Source organism: Anoplophora glabripennis, unplaced genomic scaffold (genome assembly GCF_000390285.2).
Source record: "Anoplophora glabripennis isolate ALB-LARVAE unplaced genomic scaffold, Agla_2.0 scaffold369, whole genome shotgun sequence".
NCBI classification, from domain to species: Eukaryota; Metazoa; Arthropoda; class Insecta; order Coleoptera; family Cerambycidae; genus Anoplophora; species Anoplophora glabripennis.
Genome location: NW_019416678.1, coordinates 121,793 through 139,461, shown reverse-complemented (window position 1 = coordinate 139,461; position 17,669 = coordinate 121,793). Strand labels below are relative to the sequence as shown.

At 32.1% G+C, this 17,669-nt stretch overlaps 1 protein-coding gene across 4 annotated transcripts in view; it reads right to left on the bottom strand.

Annotated features, from left to right (window-relative positions):
- The window catches only part of LOC108908167 (FMRFamide receptor-like), a 53,024-nt gene that overhangs the window by 29,730 nt on the left and 5,625 nt on the right, over positions 1 to 17,669 (bottom strand). For all 4 annotated transcript variants that reach the window (XM_018712099.1, XM_018712100.1, XM_023455222.1 and 1 more), the window contains exon 2: positions 367 to 477. The gene's annotated coding sequence lies outside the window, so the exon portion shown is untranslated. The remainder of the gene's footprint in view (positions 1 to 366; positions 478 to 17,669) is intronic.

The following is a 17,669-nucleotide window of genomic DNA, read 5'->3' as shown; positions in this document are numbered from 1 at the left end:
ATTTCTATGACTTTCTTTATCGCTCTCACGTAACGGCCGATGAACCATGGGGACTTTCCGACCCTGTATATACAACGATACATATTATGTAATCTATCAAAGAGATATCTTGCATTTCTGTTGTTCTAACGTCGCCCTTGACAATGGCCAACATATAAAGTAGCCACACCATATTTTATTAGGATCGTTTCATGAAGTGGCCTCCTTGCGAATGCAATTAACAAATATTAATAAAAAAAAAAAAAGATTTTCTTTAGAAGTAAAACAGACACTGGATTCTGAATCACCCTCGTATTTCAGTTGTAGACAAATAATTACATCGCTTATTTAAATTTACTGTTTAATTATTAAGCGAAAAATACTTACTATTTTGTACCGAATGTGAACTATAGTCATTCTCCAATTAATAGGAGCTTCCGTAGTTTAACTGTTTTCCAATTAAGCAGATGGGATACATCACGATGTCCGGCGGAGTATCTGCAACGAAACGGAAATTTGAATTCATTTACTAAGAGTTTAACACAACTACATATATATTGATACCTTTTTACATATAGATACATATTGCAAAAGCTGCGAGTTAAAGGAAATTTTTCGGATTAGAATTCAGATTGGCAATTTCATTGTAAATTTTGTACTTTTACCTGCGATATATGTACTTAAAGATGCGTTGCAGCAAAAGGCTTTAATTTTACGCTAACTTTATGTCCTTGCGGCCAGAAGGCGTCGAGGACATGGTATATGATAATAAAAATAATGATTGTGACAAATGATCATGATTAAGGTATTCAAACAAATTCAATTTTTTTCAATCTTATCAAATAAAGTCAATGTCCTTATTAAAAAAAAAATTGATTTGTTTGAATTAGTTCAATACCCTTGAAATAGAGTTAAAAATACGTGAACTAATAATAAAACATGTGAATCACACATAACTGTTAAAACAAAATAACTCTGTTTTCTAACGATCTATTACCAAATCATAAAAAAATTGATAGCCGGCCAATTCAATTTATTGCGCCTATCCGTGAAGCTGTGTGTGTATACGGGGTCATCACGCGAAATGTTAGTTTCGACTGTAATTTTTTTTATCTTTAAAAATATCAGAAATAGATAAAGATAATGTAGACGAGTGACAGAGAGAGAAAGAGACAGTTTGGGTACTACCTTTCTCTCTTGCGTAGGCACGTGATTGGATAATGCAACTCCCTCGTGATATTCAAATAAAATTAAGAGAGACAGAGCGGATACCTAAACTATTGCCCTTTCTCTCTATTTTTTAACACGCGGTGCTTCCTCCATGTGGTATAGGTATGCTCTAAACAGGGACATACATATACGACGTATATTATATATATTATTTTTGAAAATGTTCCTATGTAAAAAAACATGCACATGAAAGACAGAAAGAATCAATATTTTCAGTAAAAAGATGAAATATTCTGTTACGATTCATGATCAATCTTAATCATGAGGATTTTAATTACTGAGAAGCACAGTTCAGCAATCAGTCAATCAATCTTTATTCATCCAGTTGATCATACAATGATATAAAATATGTCAAAAAAATTTTACAGACATTTTTTTTAATCTTATTGTCAGAATTAGTAACCAACCTTACGTTTGTAAACTTTCCATTTAGTGCAACAATGGCAGCCATAAAACCTAATTCGGTATTAATTTTTTCCCCTACTTTCTTTTCAACTCAACATTTACTATTCACGCGACTGAAAGCTGAGCTAATGATATATGTAACATAAAAAATAAAACAACTAATTGTAAGCAATAAATACGTCAAAATTATAGTTGAAATACATCAAACGGTTATTTTTAGTGTATTTTAAACGTCGACATTTATATTTCTGTTTTTATGGCAATATAAGCAAACAACTTAACTAGCTGTAAAAAGTAACTTAAAATAACACTAAAATTATTTTAACTATTTAATAAAACTGTTTGTTATTAATTTATTTACTTTATCTCTTATACATTTCCCTTTCCTTATTAATATACGCAAGATCTTTGATGTTACGCCAGGTAGATACAAGGTTACAGGCAATTTCAGTTAAATAACAAAACTTGTAGTTTTCCGTTTATATTAAAGTCAAGCATCATGCAAGTAAATCCTTTTTATAATTCATTAATGTATATTTTAATAAACAGGTAAGTAGTAAGTGTTTACAAGTAGGTACATGAGTGTGGGTGAGCTATAACCTGAGTATGTTACATCTTAATTGTCACTACTACTCGAAACAGCGTTGCTTTGTACCTACTGGCATAGAGCAACCTCCTAATCTGTAGGCACTACGAAAGTAGTATCGCACTAGTTAAAATAAAGTTTTTAATCAATAATATCTTGGGAACCAACTACTCTATCGACTACAGCCCCGTCCAACAATGAATTATATCCACAATAACTAAGATCTTCGTCAGCAAAAACATCTTACAAAAAAAATCGATAAAAAACAAAACGGCACAAATATCTCCAATGCCATTAGAGATAGGTATAGCGAATCTATACACAGTTTGAAGGAGTTTTAAATGTCCTAACTTACTAAGAAAAAATATACTGGGTGTCCCATTTAAAATAACCAAGTTATTGCTGTTTAAAGTTGGGAAAAGTATCCAGCAGTTTTTTGAATACCATGTACAATACTAAGTGACGACAAACATAATAATTGATAACTTCAAGGATCTAAAATACACTCTCCAAAGCTGCTTTCTTAAAATTATTTTTTATTGCAAATATTAAATTTCTACGCTAAACCTGCATTTTCACTAAAATTGAAATATCTCACAAACAATAAGTCCTATAGGTATGCAGAACCTTTAATAAAGTTTACCTATTTTTTACAGTGCTTTCAAAAATGCAGTAAAATACAGGGTGTTTCATTTAAAAATACATAACTTTGATATGGTACGCTTTTCCTGGACACAATTTCAAAATATTTTTAAATTGTAGCCGTAATAACCTACACATACCCACCTAAACAGGTTTCTATAGCATTTGCCGTTTAGTCCCTAGCGACCGAGGCGTTATGGTGGCCTACCCTATATAGGCAGAACTATAGAAGACTTAAAACACATCGAAAAAGTGACATAAGCGGGCCTCAGAGAGACATACGCGTGACGCAAATACCTTTCTGCTCGGTTCCATGCCACTGATGTAATTATATGCTACGCTAAAGGTTCCTATAGACGCTCCATCTTACCTTGATACTTACTTTTACACTTACCTTGATACTTACCTTGATTCTTACCTTGATACTTGCCTTCGAGCCAGATGTTTGTACTGTACACGCAAGAAAAGTCTTAATATTTAATATCCACACGGTCCGTCTTGCTTTGAGAACTGTATAGGCAAATATTAAGGTAAGATGGAGCGTCTATATGAGCCTTAACAAATTAGTGAAAATGACGGCTGCTGTTTGCCCACAAATTTTGACGTTTGTAGGCCATCAGAATCCAGGGGATCTTGCGGTCGACATAATTAAATCAGATAAATTACTTACGCATTTATTATTATTTTACCCTATTATAATGACGCTTTCACACTTGCCGGGTTCAGTCGTCCGGTTTCATTGAAAAGAACAGGACGTGTCAATAATTTTTTTAAATATTTGTACGCAACTATGTCGAATGTTTGTTCGCTAGCAGTAGATACAGCATTTTTTATATCACTGCTTGAATCCAGACCTGTCCAGTGGGACAAAACTTTAGCCTTTTCATATTTTTTGGATATTTTTCATATTTTTTGTTTTTTTTTATTGCGACGACATCGCAATAGCCAAGCCACATAATTGCAATGCGTCTACGATTCATCTCTTGTTGTGATAAAAATGCAACTGAGACTAATATCGGCCAAACCGGTTTGAAAATTAAATTACGTGTGAAAGAGCCAGCCGGATCCGGATAGCCGGTCCGGCGGCAAGTGTGCAACGAGGCTTACAGTGTAAGCACAGAATATAAGCACAATTCTGTGGTGTAAGCAACGAATTGCCTTTTTCGATCTAACTTGCCCTAAAACTGTGGGCAACGTCAACAATGAAACGGACTCTCTTGTACTGTATAGCCATAAGAGTAATGTATAGCTATCTAAAATCTATATATCTGTTATAAATGTATGCACAAAGCGTTAGTTACAATTACCGCATTCGCATAGTAGCTGGGCGAAAGGCACATGTTTTCACAACTCAAATTAATACACGAAAAAATGGACAGGCATTATTCTGATTTTCATAATATTGCAGTAGAAAATAAGACAATACTAGTAGTGACCACATGCGACAGTAAATAAATAAGTAAATAAATAAATAAATATCCTGTTTTCAACGATTGTTTATTTTGTTCAAGGCTCCATAGTTAGTAAAACAATATCTGCTTTCAAACTGATAAAAAAATTAACTTTGGAGGCGCATTAGGGACAGATTAGATTTTTGCGTTTCAATAACTATAACATTTTTATTTTGTCCTGCCCCCACCACTTTTTACTCGAGAGTTTTATACTCTCGAACTGTTCCCACACTAAGTGAAATTATAATTTTTTAATGTTTCATAAACAAGATTATTTACAGCCAAGGATTATTTCATTGTGGTTTTATTTGTGCTACTGTACCTTAATAAGTGAAATTTATATTTGGCGTTGCTGGTGGCGTTATGGTGCAATGAGATCATGATTTCAAGCGTTTTTCTAATCACTGATTACTCAAGCCAGTTTAAAATTTCGAATACCGCTTTCTAGAGATTTGTCTTGATATGAGAGTCCAAATACGAACTGATCCGGAAATTCTGACTTTAGATTCGGACTCAACGGGTCAAAGTGCAAGTGGGATATAGTGGTCTGGACCAACCAACTTTTTTTGTGGCGCTGTTATTTAAACATTTTTTTTTCTATAATTATAACTTTTAGGAGGTCACTGTCCTTAATTTAATTAATGCTCTTAATGACCAAAATACCTATTAGTTGGCAACAAGACAATTTTTTAGGGAAAAACTATATGAGATTCCCATTCTGAATAAAACAGGCAGCGGAATGTATTTCAAGAGAAATTTTTAGAAGATAGTAAAGAGGTATCTATTCTTGCACAAGATTGCAAAACATGCTTAAAAAATTAATTATTATTTTTCAGAAAATAGTGACACTGAATCTAAGAATTAATTGTAGTGACAGAAATTTATGATAACACTATCGACAAATTCAAGTTAGGTGTTTTTTTATTACTATTTAAATTAATCCATAAATAAATGTGTGGCTGTATTTTTTTTCCACAAAAACCGTATTATTTGGTTTCCTCATAAATCTGTCTTAAAATACTTATTTATACATTAGAAGTGCTAAAAATTCAGCTGATTTATTTTTGCATTATCTATTTTAGTATTTACATACGTTCTCCTTAATTGACGTCTGGAAATTTTTAATGAGTCATAAATTACTTGAAAATGCATAACTCCATTTTATTTTAAGACAGATTTCTTCTTCCAACATAATCAAAATCTGTATATTGCCCGTATTAAGTAAATTTATGGAAAATATTGAAACACTCATCCCTTATTGCTACACAGAAAAAAAACTATTATTTTGAATCAGGGAAGTATTTATTTGGCTTATCTGGAATCCTGAATTAAGTAAATCCCTCTTTAAATGTATTTATTTAAGGAAATAAATAAACAAATAAACCATTTATTTCCCGTAAACGATTCAAAATTATGCATTATGCAATGTTCTTTTTCTAATAGTCTAAAGATCAATTTAGCAAGAATTTTTTTTAAATTGTTAAAAATAAAAAAGTTCGGACAGTCACCCCTTTAAAGCTACTCCTTACAGGACTTGAATAAAACTATATAAATTAGTGTCCAGATGCTCTAAACTAAGTTTAAAAAGTGAATAAAGTATGTGTCAATATTTTTAATCTAATCTAATGGGGTTGAATAAGTTATCGCTGTTTTTTTCGTAAAAATCATTATTTAAATAAATTTGTAAAAACCATGTCACTGAAAATATTGTTCATCGCTTGCTACTACTTTTTCTCATCTTTCTGGCAGCATTTTAATTTCACGTCGGAAAAACTACACGTTTTTTGAAGCTATCTAAGAATCGACCCATTTTTTGGCATCTTCATAAGAATGGAAGTGCTGCTCAGTCTGGCCAAGTGCCATCGATCAGAACAAGAGATAATCAGAAGGGGCAATGTCTATTGAATATGTCGAGTGTGGTAGGACTTCCCATTTAAACATATCCACTCAAATGCGTCAATTTAGTCGATAACGATCTCGCGTGATGGTTTCATTCGATTTGAGCAGCTCATATTAAGGTGGTTTTCCACTAAACGGACAAAATAAAAACAAAACACAAACTTGTCTCGAATAAAACAGAACTGTAACTTTTCGCAAACTTTTTGAAGACTGGCGTGTTTTGCAACAGTTGGAATTTTTGTTTTTCGGGTCCCCCTTCAAAAAGGCGGTTTTCCACTAAACGGACAAAACAAAAACAAAACACAAACTTGTGTCGAATAAAACAAAACTGTAACTTTTCGCAAACTTTTTGAAGATTGGCGTGTTTTGCGACCGTTGGAGTTTTGTTTTTCGGGTCCCGCTCGAAAGCGGTCACATCAAAAGGTTTCGTGTTTTGAAACTCAAGTCTGTTTAGTGGAAACGGTCGTGTTGTGTTTTCTATTTAAGTGATCCAACCCAATATCTATGTTGGCGTTTTCTTCTTCCCAAAAACAATATTTTAATCATTAATTAATTATAGCTATTAAAAAATATGTATGTGTACGGTTAAAGTGTTTACTTGGTTAGGATAAAAACTAACCAAGTAAATACTTTAACCGTACATATACCACGAACTCCATCGATGGATATCTGGGAAACCGCTCGAAGGATTTTTTTGAAATTGTGATGGTGTGTGGAGCCTACCAAGCTAAAATATTTTCAAGTCATCGTATTTCCGATTATACCGGAAGTTGATACTAACTTACTTATTTTAAATAGAACCCCCTGTATATTATTGCAAAAAAACTTGGGGTTTCCATTTAAAAATTTCGAGTTTTCCACATATTCTGAACTTCATATTCGATAAAAAAAATTTGACCACCCTGTATAAAAACTGGAAAATTTTCATGTTAAATTCGATAAAGTAGGTCTTCCTCCACAAAATGTCCAATTTGCACAAAAAAATAAACCGGGAAAACTAAATTTTGCTGACAGTCTGCATTTGTCAATTTTTGTTTAAAAATCGAAATATCTCGGAAACGGTCAATCCTAAGTATGGAGTGTGCTATATGTTTTCAACATAAAAATGAATGATGTTTCCAAAAATGCAATAATATACAGGGGGTTCCATTTAAAATAAGAAAGTTAGTATTGACTTCCGGTATAACCGGAAGTACGATGACCTTGAAAATATTTTAACTTGGTGGGCCCCACGGTCCGTATCACACAATCACAATTTCAAAAAAATCCTTAGAGCGGTTTCCCAGATAACCATCGATGGAGTTCGAGGTGGGACACTCTGTAGACACTTACTTTTTTTCCAAGAACTTCAGTATAAACCAGCCATAACTAAGAATAAAAAAATCTTCTCTAAACATGTTGGTTGGTTATTGGAAAAATGTGTTCTGACTTCCTCGCGACAACCAGTAGAAAAGGACCGAAAACAAAAACAAAACTTGATCCCAGCAAATTCTAAGCAGAAGCTTCAAACCATGGATATTAGGCTTTGCTGACGATGTTGATGCATGGCCGGGCTTGCCCCATGATTTTCTACGCTTAGGACTATCGTAGCGTATCCAGTTTTCATAGACAGTTAGGATACGATGCAAAAAAACGTTTTCTTCTCTGTTGTTGAAACAGCTGTTCACACTACTTGCAAATACGCCGTTCGACGTCTCTCGGCTTCATCTCGTACGGCACCTAATGTCCTTGCTTATGAATCATTCTTAATGTTTTCAAATGTTTCAAAACAACTGTGTGGTCAACTCCTAATGATTCTGTAAGTTCAGCTAGCGTCTGACATGAGTCTTCATGAAGTATTGTCTCCAATTATTCATCTTCAAACTGTTTCGGTGCGCCAGAGCATTCTTTATCTTCAACATCAAAATCATGATTTTTGAAGCCTCAAGCTCAACCTGTTTGCGATAGAGAATGATCGCAGAAGTCGCAACAAGAATTATGTGTGTTTCAGATGCATATTTCTTTTGAATAAAGTAGTACAGTAAAATTCCTCGCAAATACTCTTCTATGTGAAATTCGACATGTTTAGCACTATGAAAAAAAAGTAGTTTACAATTCGGTGAAATAATATCCACTGAATTTCAAGCTTGCTTATAATATTTCTTTATAGGTACGTTACCATCTTAATAGACCTTTTTAGTAGTGACGTCACATACGCCAAATAATGGGCAACCCCATAATGCACATGGTCATGAAGAATTTCTCAATATTTTTACTAGATCGATTTTCGACCTTATGCACTTTGGACATAAGTGCTCAAACAAGGCTTCTTTGTGATGACCTTAAATATCGCGATATTCTGGCAATATTAGAAATTTTTAGAAATATTCAAACCCCAAGTGATAAACTAATAGAATTATAGAATTTATATATTTAAATTTATAGAACAATATTCAAGGAAAGTTTGATAAACACACTGACACAGTACAACACCAAGAAAAAAAATACTTAGTAGAACTAGAAAATGCCAAGATTAAACAAAACAAGAGAAAATACGTTAATGATGACAGCGATAACATATCAACAAGATCTCACCTGCGTATGAGGTTATTTTTTCCGAGCATGCGCATTAGAAATAACACGGCTAATGTTAAATTTTTACTTTATTTAAATTTTGGAATACTCTTTTATATCGTTTTTTGTAAGTTTTAAGCACATTAGTGTATCTATTTTACGAAACACGTGTTGGTTGTTCTTAAATACTTCCAAATTCCTGTAAAAATAAATTAATTTGAAGTTGTTCATTTTTATACCATCTATGTAAATAGTACACAAGGGTCAGACTCGGTCTACCATTTCAACTATTACAATTTGTTGAGGGTTGCCTAAGTATGGGACGTCACACTAAAAGAGTGTGCTTGCAGTTCTAGTAACGCCATCTATTGGAAAACAGCGAAAACTTATTCAACGTCCCATTAATTTCATTTTATAATATAATAAATAAATCGTCTTTATTCAGAAGCAATAAAGTAAAATAGAGTAAATTTTGCTAACCCATCATGAAGTCTAGCTAAAACTACGCCATATGACCATCAAATTTGCATTGCAATTAATATACATGCATAGAATAAATTTAAATAATTTATTTGTACACTCGCCATAAAACCACTAGATGATCAGGTCCCTTAAAAATTTTATGACGTGACTTGACGATCTAAATTCATAGCTGAATTTCGTGTTAATCTTTATCAAAAGTGTTAGGTTCTTTCATTACGACAGGAAGGTTTTTTTTCATATGCAGAATTTGGATAAATTATTTTATTTTTTTCTCCACGGAGTTGTCTCTTTAGCATAGCTATTTATTTGGTACCTTAGAAAACATAAACATTATTTGATGATAATGTGAAGGAAAAGACTGAACTTGTTTAGTAGAAATTAAAAATGAGAGCAGTATTGTGATTTGTTAATTGACAAGATGTCAATCATTGCAATTAACAGTTTATACAGATCTCATTTCTCAAATACAAAACAGTCAGAACACTGTCTCGTATTAACAGTGATGTACCACTTCAGTTTTCAAATTTGTTGTTTTGAAATAGACACAAGAACCAACACCAACTTTAATATGTATAGAGTCCGTAGGTACGATATTTGTTGATATAGAAACGCCAGGCCACCAATGTCTTTCTACCTCGGGTATCGAATGCGATTAATTCTGAGAAAGTGACGCAGGGGTCTTCTTGGAGTTCTATCTCAACAAATACCGTACGGACTGTAAATATCTTCAGTAGTGTCATCAAATAATTTGTTTTTATTTGTTCGTATGTTACCTTGCATCCTAATTAATAATTTCGTTGTTGCCGTACCAAAAATAAATTACTTGGAAAATCTAATATTATGAAAATAATATTTTCAGTGAATATTTTTGTAAAGCTATTTTTAGCAATGGTTATCTGGCCGCAAAAACCGTTAATTTCGGACAGGCCGTGCCTTATGATCCATCGAGAGATGCTCAAAACGTAAGGTCGTAAGCATTTAAAAATAAATCAAACGCAAATCCTTACTGTTGAATTTACAGTTTCATCATTCATTTTAATGAAGTTCTAATTATTTCCTAAGTTGTTACAGATACTCATAAAATAGCTCAAGTAAAATTCTATAAATATCCCTGTCATTGGTATCTCAAAATTTTACGTTTCAATTTTATACGTGGGTATCTTGTTTATAATCGTAAAGTGCATTAAGCATGACTCAGAGCACTTCAAACGTCAACTACATATATTGTCTGAAGTTAAACTGTCAGTATAAAACAAATTAAAATCGTCAAAAATAATTTTAAAACGTAACGCCTTTGATTTTCAAAACGTGTTGACTTACTGAAGTGCAAGGTCTGTTGAAAAAATAACCAAACTTTATTTTTTTAAACTTTATTGTTAATATTATTCATTATTAGTCCTTGTCTCCTTCAAAGTACTCCCCTCCCCTATTCACACGCTTTTCTCGGCGGTGTTTCCATTTCGCGAATAGCTTCATTTGAAATTAAGCTTGTGACGAAGTTGCTTTGATGCCATCGTCAATAGTCTGAAAACGGTGTCCTTTCAGCAATGATTTTAATTTCGGAAGTAAGATAAAATCGCAAGGAGCCAGGTCTGGATAGTAAGGAGGGTGAGGGAGGACAGTAATATGATTTTTGGCAATAAACTGACGAACTGCTGAGCTGAGTGTGCGGTCACACTATCATGATTGCGGATTTTTTCAAGTAACCGTTGTAAAACGTCTTAATAGTACACACGGTTCACTGTTTCACCTTGAGGCAAGAATTCAAAATGCACAATTCCGTTGAAAACACAGTATCACTTTGATATTGGCTCGAGATTGGCGTGATTTCTTGGGGCATGGAGATCCTTTGCCAATCCATTGTGATGATTGAACTTTTGTCTCAATGTCGTTGCCGTAAACCAAGTCTCCCGTTATGATCCTTTGAATGAATATTTCATCGTCACTGGAGTTGCCAACAAACATCCACACTATTTTCTTTATGTTATTTGGTTATCAAGCGTAGAACAAATTCCTGGTCGGAGATCATCTTCAATTGACTGATAACTACTTTAAATCGTAAAAACCAATCTTACCATTGCGTACAACCCAGAGCATCATCTCTGTAGCTTGTTTCAAATGTTGAAACGTATCCGTGAAAGTTTTCCTCAGTTTTACTCAAAATTTTACATTGTATCGTCGTTTCAGAAAATCGCACATTTCAAAAATCGTCACTAACACTTAAAACCTTTGCAGTCAATAAACAATATCACGAAAATTAAATGGGATATCAAAAATCCAAGAACATGTGGTTACAGAGGAGGTTATGCGCAACGAACGCAATGCTGCCAACCGCATATCTCCAATAGCGCGTAATTCAAAAAGTTCGATTATTATCTGAACAGACCTTGTATGTGATATTTTTTTATTTGGCAAAACTATTTTCATAAAAATGAATCTTGACTCATTCTTTTGGCGCTAGAATTCATTTCATCAATTTTTTAATTTTCCAAGTCAAGGTTTTAGTGGAATAAAGATCAATAAATAAAAGAACACTATATTTTAAATCATTGCCAACGTTTCGGTGTTATTTTACATCATTCTCAGGGCTCTAAAATACAAACAATGTTTTTAATAAAATTCGTTAAGGTATTAAAATAAAAAAATAAACAAATACATTTACAATAATTCTAAAAAATAGTTCCTGTCACAATTACCATAAAACCCGAAAAAGAATTCTACAAGTGCAGTTGGATTCATTCAAAAGAGTTCAATCACCATTTTGAATTTGTCAAAACCGAACTGCTTGGGCATCAACCTATTCTTTCAAAAAGGTTACTCGAGGAAATGATTTGTATTAAAAAAATTAATAGTGTTAATACGTAGAAGGATATAGATAATTTAAACTTGGTTTATTATAATTTAATTGATAAAATTCTCTTGTAACAGTATTTTGGTTTACTCAGGTTTAGACTTTTTTTTTCACAAATGTGCTGGATTGAAAAGTAAAAAATAAAAAATAAAAGGGAAAAAGAAAGGGAAAAAAGTAAGAAGAAAAAGAAGCATGATCTACACACATTAGAATCGACGTATTTTTCTACTGTCATTCTGCTGAACAGTACAACAATTTTTACTGTGAAAGAAAACCGCATTGAAATTGTTCCATGAATTATAAGTACACATATAAGTATCTAGATACCATCTTCTTAATATTTAGATCTGTTAAGTTAAGACAAAAGACACTTAAAATTTCGGTGAGTGAGTAACACATATGTTATTTTTAGAGCTGTTTTAGAATTTTTCTTTTTCGGGTTTTATGGTAATTGTGATAGGAACAATTTTTTAGAATTATTGTAAATGTATTTGTTTTTTTTATTTTAATACCTTAACGAATTTTATTAAAAACATTGTTTGTATTTTAGAGCCCTAAGGATGGTGTAAAATACACCGAAACGTTGGCAATGATTTAAAATATAGTGTTCTTTTATTTATTGATCTTTATCCCACTAAAACCTTGACTTGGATAACTAATCAAGATCGCAAAACAGTGGAAACGTAATTTTTAATTTTCTTCACAGGTGGAAAAACTAATTACGTGTGATTAAAAACAATTTCAAATCTAATAACTACAGTGACAATACAGTACAGTGACAATAAAAATTCCTTTTCCTTTTTGAGATTTTGTAATGTGCAAGGCGGTATATGGTACGACTTCATTAGTTTAATCCAAAATGGATGTATAAATGCAAATGCGTAGTAATATTTTGTTTAACCATAAGCACATAGTCAAGTTTTGGGTATATTTGATAATTTATTCTAAATAAAATTTTATTTTTACTGCTTAAAACTGTTCATTATCTTCTATTATTATTGTTTTTCACTATAATACAGCTTACTGTTTTGTTATAGTTATCCGAAAAAAAAAATTCTGTACAGTATTAACAAACATACTTTCCCATTTTTTATTTAACGTAGTTGAATAGTTTGAAAATTTTCATACAGTGTTATAAAAATGTGTTAAAATCGCTTGTGGGGTACAACTCATCAAAATAAGTCTAAGGGTATCTTTTACGAGATCTGTTCAGAAAATAACCGAACTTTTTTTAATTACGCGCTAATGGAGATATTTAGTGATATGCGGTTGGCAGTATTGCATTGCGCATAACCTCCTCTGTCACCACATGTTCTTGGATTATTGATATCTCATTTAGTTTTAGTGATATTTTTACTTGAGTGTAATGTGTTTAAGTGTTAGTGACGATTTTTGAAATGTGCGATTTTCTGGAACAACGATATAACTTAAAATTTTGTGTGAAAATGGGACAAACTTTCACAGAAACGTTTCAATTTTTGTAATAAGCTTACGGAGATAATGCTCTGAGTCGTACACAATGTGTTACGAATGGTTTTCACGATTTAAAAGTGGTCGTCAGTAAGTTGAAGATGATCCTCGACCAGGAAGGCCTTCGATTCAACTAATGACTGCTATGTATAGAAAGTCAAAGATCTGGTGCGTGCAAATTGACATCCCAATTGGGTTATGCCGTGAAATTTGGACTGAAAAGTTGAATATGCATTGAGTTGCAGCAAAATTTGCTCCTCGTTTAATGACCGAACAACATAAAGAAATCGTCTGAACTTTGTCGACAACTCCTTGAACAATCCAAAGCTAGGATTTACAGCTACGACATTGAGACAAAAGTTCAATCATCACAATGGACTGGCAAAAGATCTCCAAGCCCCAAGAAATCACGTCAGTTTCGATCCAATGTTAAATTGATGGTCTCTGTTTTTTTTTTCGACTTTAATGGAATTGTGCATTTTGAATTTTTACTTCAAGGTGAAACAGTGAACCGTGTTTACTATCAGGGCGTTATAGAACGGTTACGTGAGAAAATTCGCAAAAGAGACTAGAGTTGTGGGGAGACAACTCATGGTTCTTGCACCACGATAATGCTCCCTCAAACTGAGCATTGTCGGTTGGTCAGTTTTTTCCCAAAAATCAGATTACTGTCTTCCCTCGTCCTCCTGATTCGCCAGACCTGGTTCCTTGCGATTTTTTCTTATTACCGAAGTTAGAATCAGTGCTGAAAGGACGCCGTTTTCAGACTATTGATGACATCAAAACAAATTCTTCATACACTTTAAAGGCCATTTCAAATAAAGCTATCCTAGACTGCTTCGCGAAATGGAAGCACTGCTGGGAAATCTGTGTGAATAGGAAAGGGGAGCACTATGAAGGAGACAAGACCGATAACGTATAAAATTAATAATAAAGTTTAAAAACATAAAGTTAGGTTACTTTCGGAATAGACCTCATATTTCCGAGATACAAGATATCAAGTGGTGACTGTTAACAGAACTGTTAATTTATTAAACCCATAAAGGACAGATGTTGCCAATACATTCCGTATATACTGAAATATTAATTAAATTCGTGATATTCGGTCGCAATAAATAGAACCTTGTGATGGAGCTTAATAAAATTACAACAATCATTTAATAAAAATTATTATTTTACAATGTTAAGAAGTAGGTAAATTATATAAAAATAAGGTTAATAAAAAAATAAAAATAATTTAGGTTTTCTCGTAATGAAAGTAATTTAGACTTGAAATAAAAGTGCAAGATGTCCTAATATTATATGTACAACTACCACAAATTCTTAATTTCAAAATTTTAATTAAACGTGTCTCTATCTAAAGTAACTTAGCCGCTAGAAGGTGTAAGAATTGACGAAAAAAATACTATTTTTCAAATAACACTAAAACACTTTTGACACATTTAAATGAAATTTGGTGTGCTAGTTCGCAATAATACCCCCACTCCTATCAAGTACGTTCATATTTTTTCGAGGGTGATCTTACAATTTCAGTTCTTGTATAATTTAGGAAGATTGTTGAAGATGATAAAATCATTATTTTGTATTTTTAACGGTTTTTGCTTATTTAGATATTTTATTAATATCGCCAATGCATTTGCGATACAAATTTGATTTGTCGTGAAGAGTTTTATTAAAAATAAAAAATAAATAATGTTTTGTCTAATTCAGAAACTTAATTGATTGTTCTTTCCAGAAAATTATTGAAAATGATCAGCTTTTTCGGTTACAATAACTCAGAAAAAAAAAACAAAATGTATTGTACATATTTCAGATTTTCTTCACTGCATCGATTTCATTTAATTTAATGAATATTCACAGAATTTAAATCTGCACGGAATTAATTTAACTTAAATCCCTGGCCGAGAAATAGTCAAATTTCTGGCGTTTTTAGGTACTGAAATCTTGAAAAGTAAAACGTGTAGAACAAACGTAACCACAAAAATAAAATCCTTGATGTTCTATTTATTCATTGTTACTATAAAATAATAACTAAAAAAAAAGCGTTTGTAAAACATGCGTTTGCTGTTATCCTAACCCCACATTTTAAGAATTATTTTCACGTACTTATAAATAAAAGTAAACAATTTTATATGTAGGACTAAAGTCCTACTAAAGTAGCAAGTAAATGTTATAAGAATATTTACATGTGGAATTATATATAAAAAAGTTAGTATTTTCGTAGATTTCAGTACCTAAAACCTTGATGGTTTGATCGTTTTTTGCACCTGTTTATTCGTTTTACTGTCTTTGAAAATACCCAGATGGCATGATATAACATTCCTATTATTTGATAAGCTTTAGATTATTCAGTTATTAAATGTTTGAAATTATTTGTCTTTGTGGAAAACACTTTTTAAAGAATATGGCGCCCTTAATGATCCCAGTTCCCAATAAGCATATTCACAGAATTCAAATTTGACAGTTACAGTGTTACAAACTGCGAGAAATATGAGATGAATGTGATTAATCTTTTTATTCTGCCTAATTTTTATCGAAAATAGTGATCATTTCCAATAATGTACGTTTTTTTCTGACAAATCGCCTATAATAAATACATATCCTATTTTGTGTTTGGGTATTGTTAATTTTTTACCATTTCTGTAAATATTCCGTAATAATGTGAATATAAATAAATAATACCTCGATTATAATGTCAAAAAGTATACACTAATATTAATATCTATACCAAATTTCATTTAAATCGAATAAGGTGTTCTAGAGTTATCTGATTTTTTTTAATTCTAGCTTTAATGCCCTCTAGCGGCTATAAGAAGCGACTTTGGATCCAGATAAGTTTAGTTCCAAGAATCGTGTTAGTTCCATCTACACGAAATATTGGGATACCCTGTAGATATTTACGATCATTAAAATTACAGTTAAAATGTGGGAGTTCTTAATGGCTTGAAAAAATATAAATATGAATTACAACTTCCTCTCCAAGGTTTTTAAACAAAAATACAATATCTTGACCTTTTTCTACATGGAATAATTGCCAATTAGTAAATGTAGATTATTATCCTTACAAATTACAAAATCCAAACATTAAACTTGTTAAGAAAATGTTGAATTCATGACAGTATCAATACCGCCACTGACTAATATTGGAAACAATCTGCTTAAAACAATATATTACTGATAAAATCGTTTATTGGAAATTATTGGAAAATATCCATAAAATAAATCTAGTGGATTTAAGTCGGGACTTCTTGGAGGCCATAACACAGGATAAAATCGAAATTCATGTACCACCAAAATGATTATTTAACCACTTTGTAACGAATCTGCCATCGTGAGGAGGTGCCACGTCTGTAGTGCTGCCAATTTAGCATTTTTAAAGCTAAATTTAGCATTTTTGCAAGTGATGTAGCATGAAAAAATTCAAATTAACATATAGCCTTTTTCTGATGTCAACAATTGTGTGTTTTATGTGCAAATAACAAAATTGCGTCAATAACGCAGCATTATCAGGAACGTTTTAGTTTCCACCTTTTATCTGTTTTGTGGTTTCCACAGCGCCGCCGCACTGCTTTATCGACATCGACATTCGAACAGCCATCTAGTATCAGAATGTCACACTTGTTGGTTATCTTATGTCGTTATAGTCCTAGGTCCTAGTCTGTACGTCGTTCGTTGTCGTTGGGAAGGGATTCTTGTACAAATAAAAAATATTTTGTTGAAATAATAAAATTTTAGAATTGTTCATTTCTTTATTTATTAGAATAATCCATCACAACGGATTATTATTAATAATTTATTAATTTTAAGATGATTATTTTATACATTTTACATGTGTAAAGCATCTATACTTTCAGGATTAAGAAAACAAACTTTAAGGAGATATTCCTCATAAAAAAAAATAAGAAAAAAATCAAGTATAATTTTTTTCCAGAGACGCTTCATTTTCGAAATATAGAGCGTTAAAGATTTTTTTAAAAATTCAAATTTTTTAAATAACTTCTAAATGAAGAAGGCTATTTAAGCCAAATTTGGCATGACACATCTTCTTATAAGATACCATTTTTCCATAGAAGTAGAAGTCCCGCAAGCAACCAGTGGCGGAGTTATGGGGACTCAGACT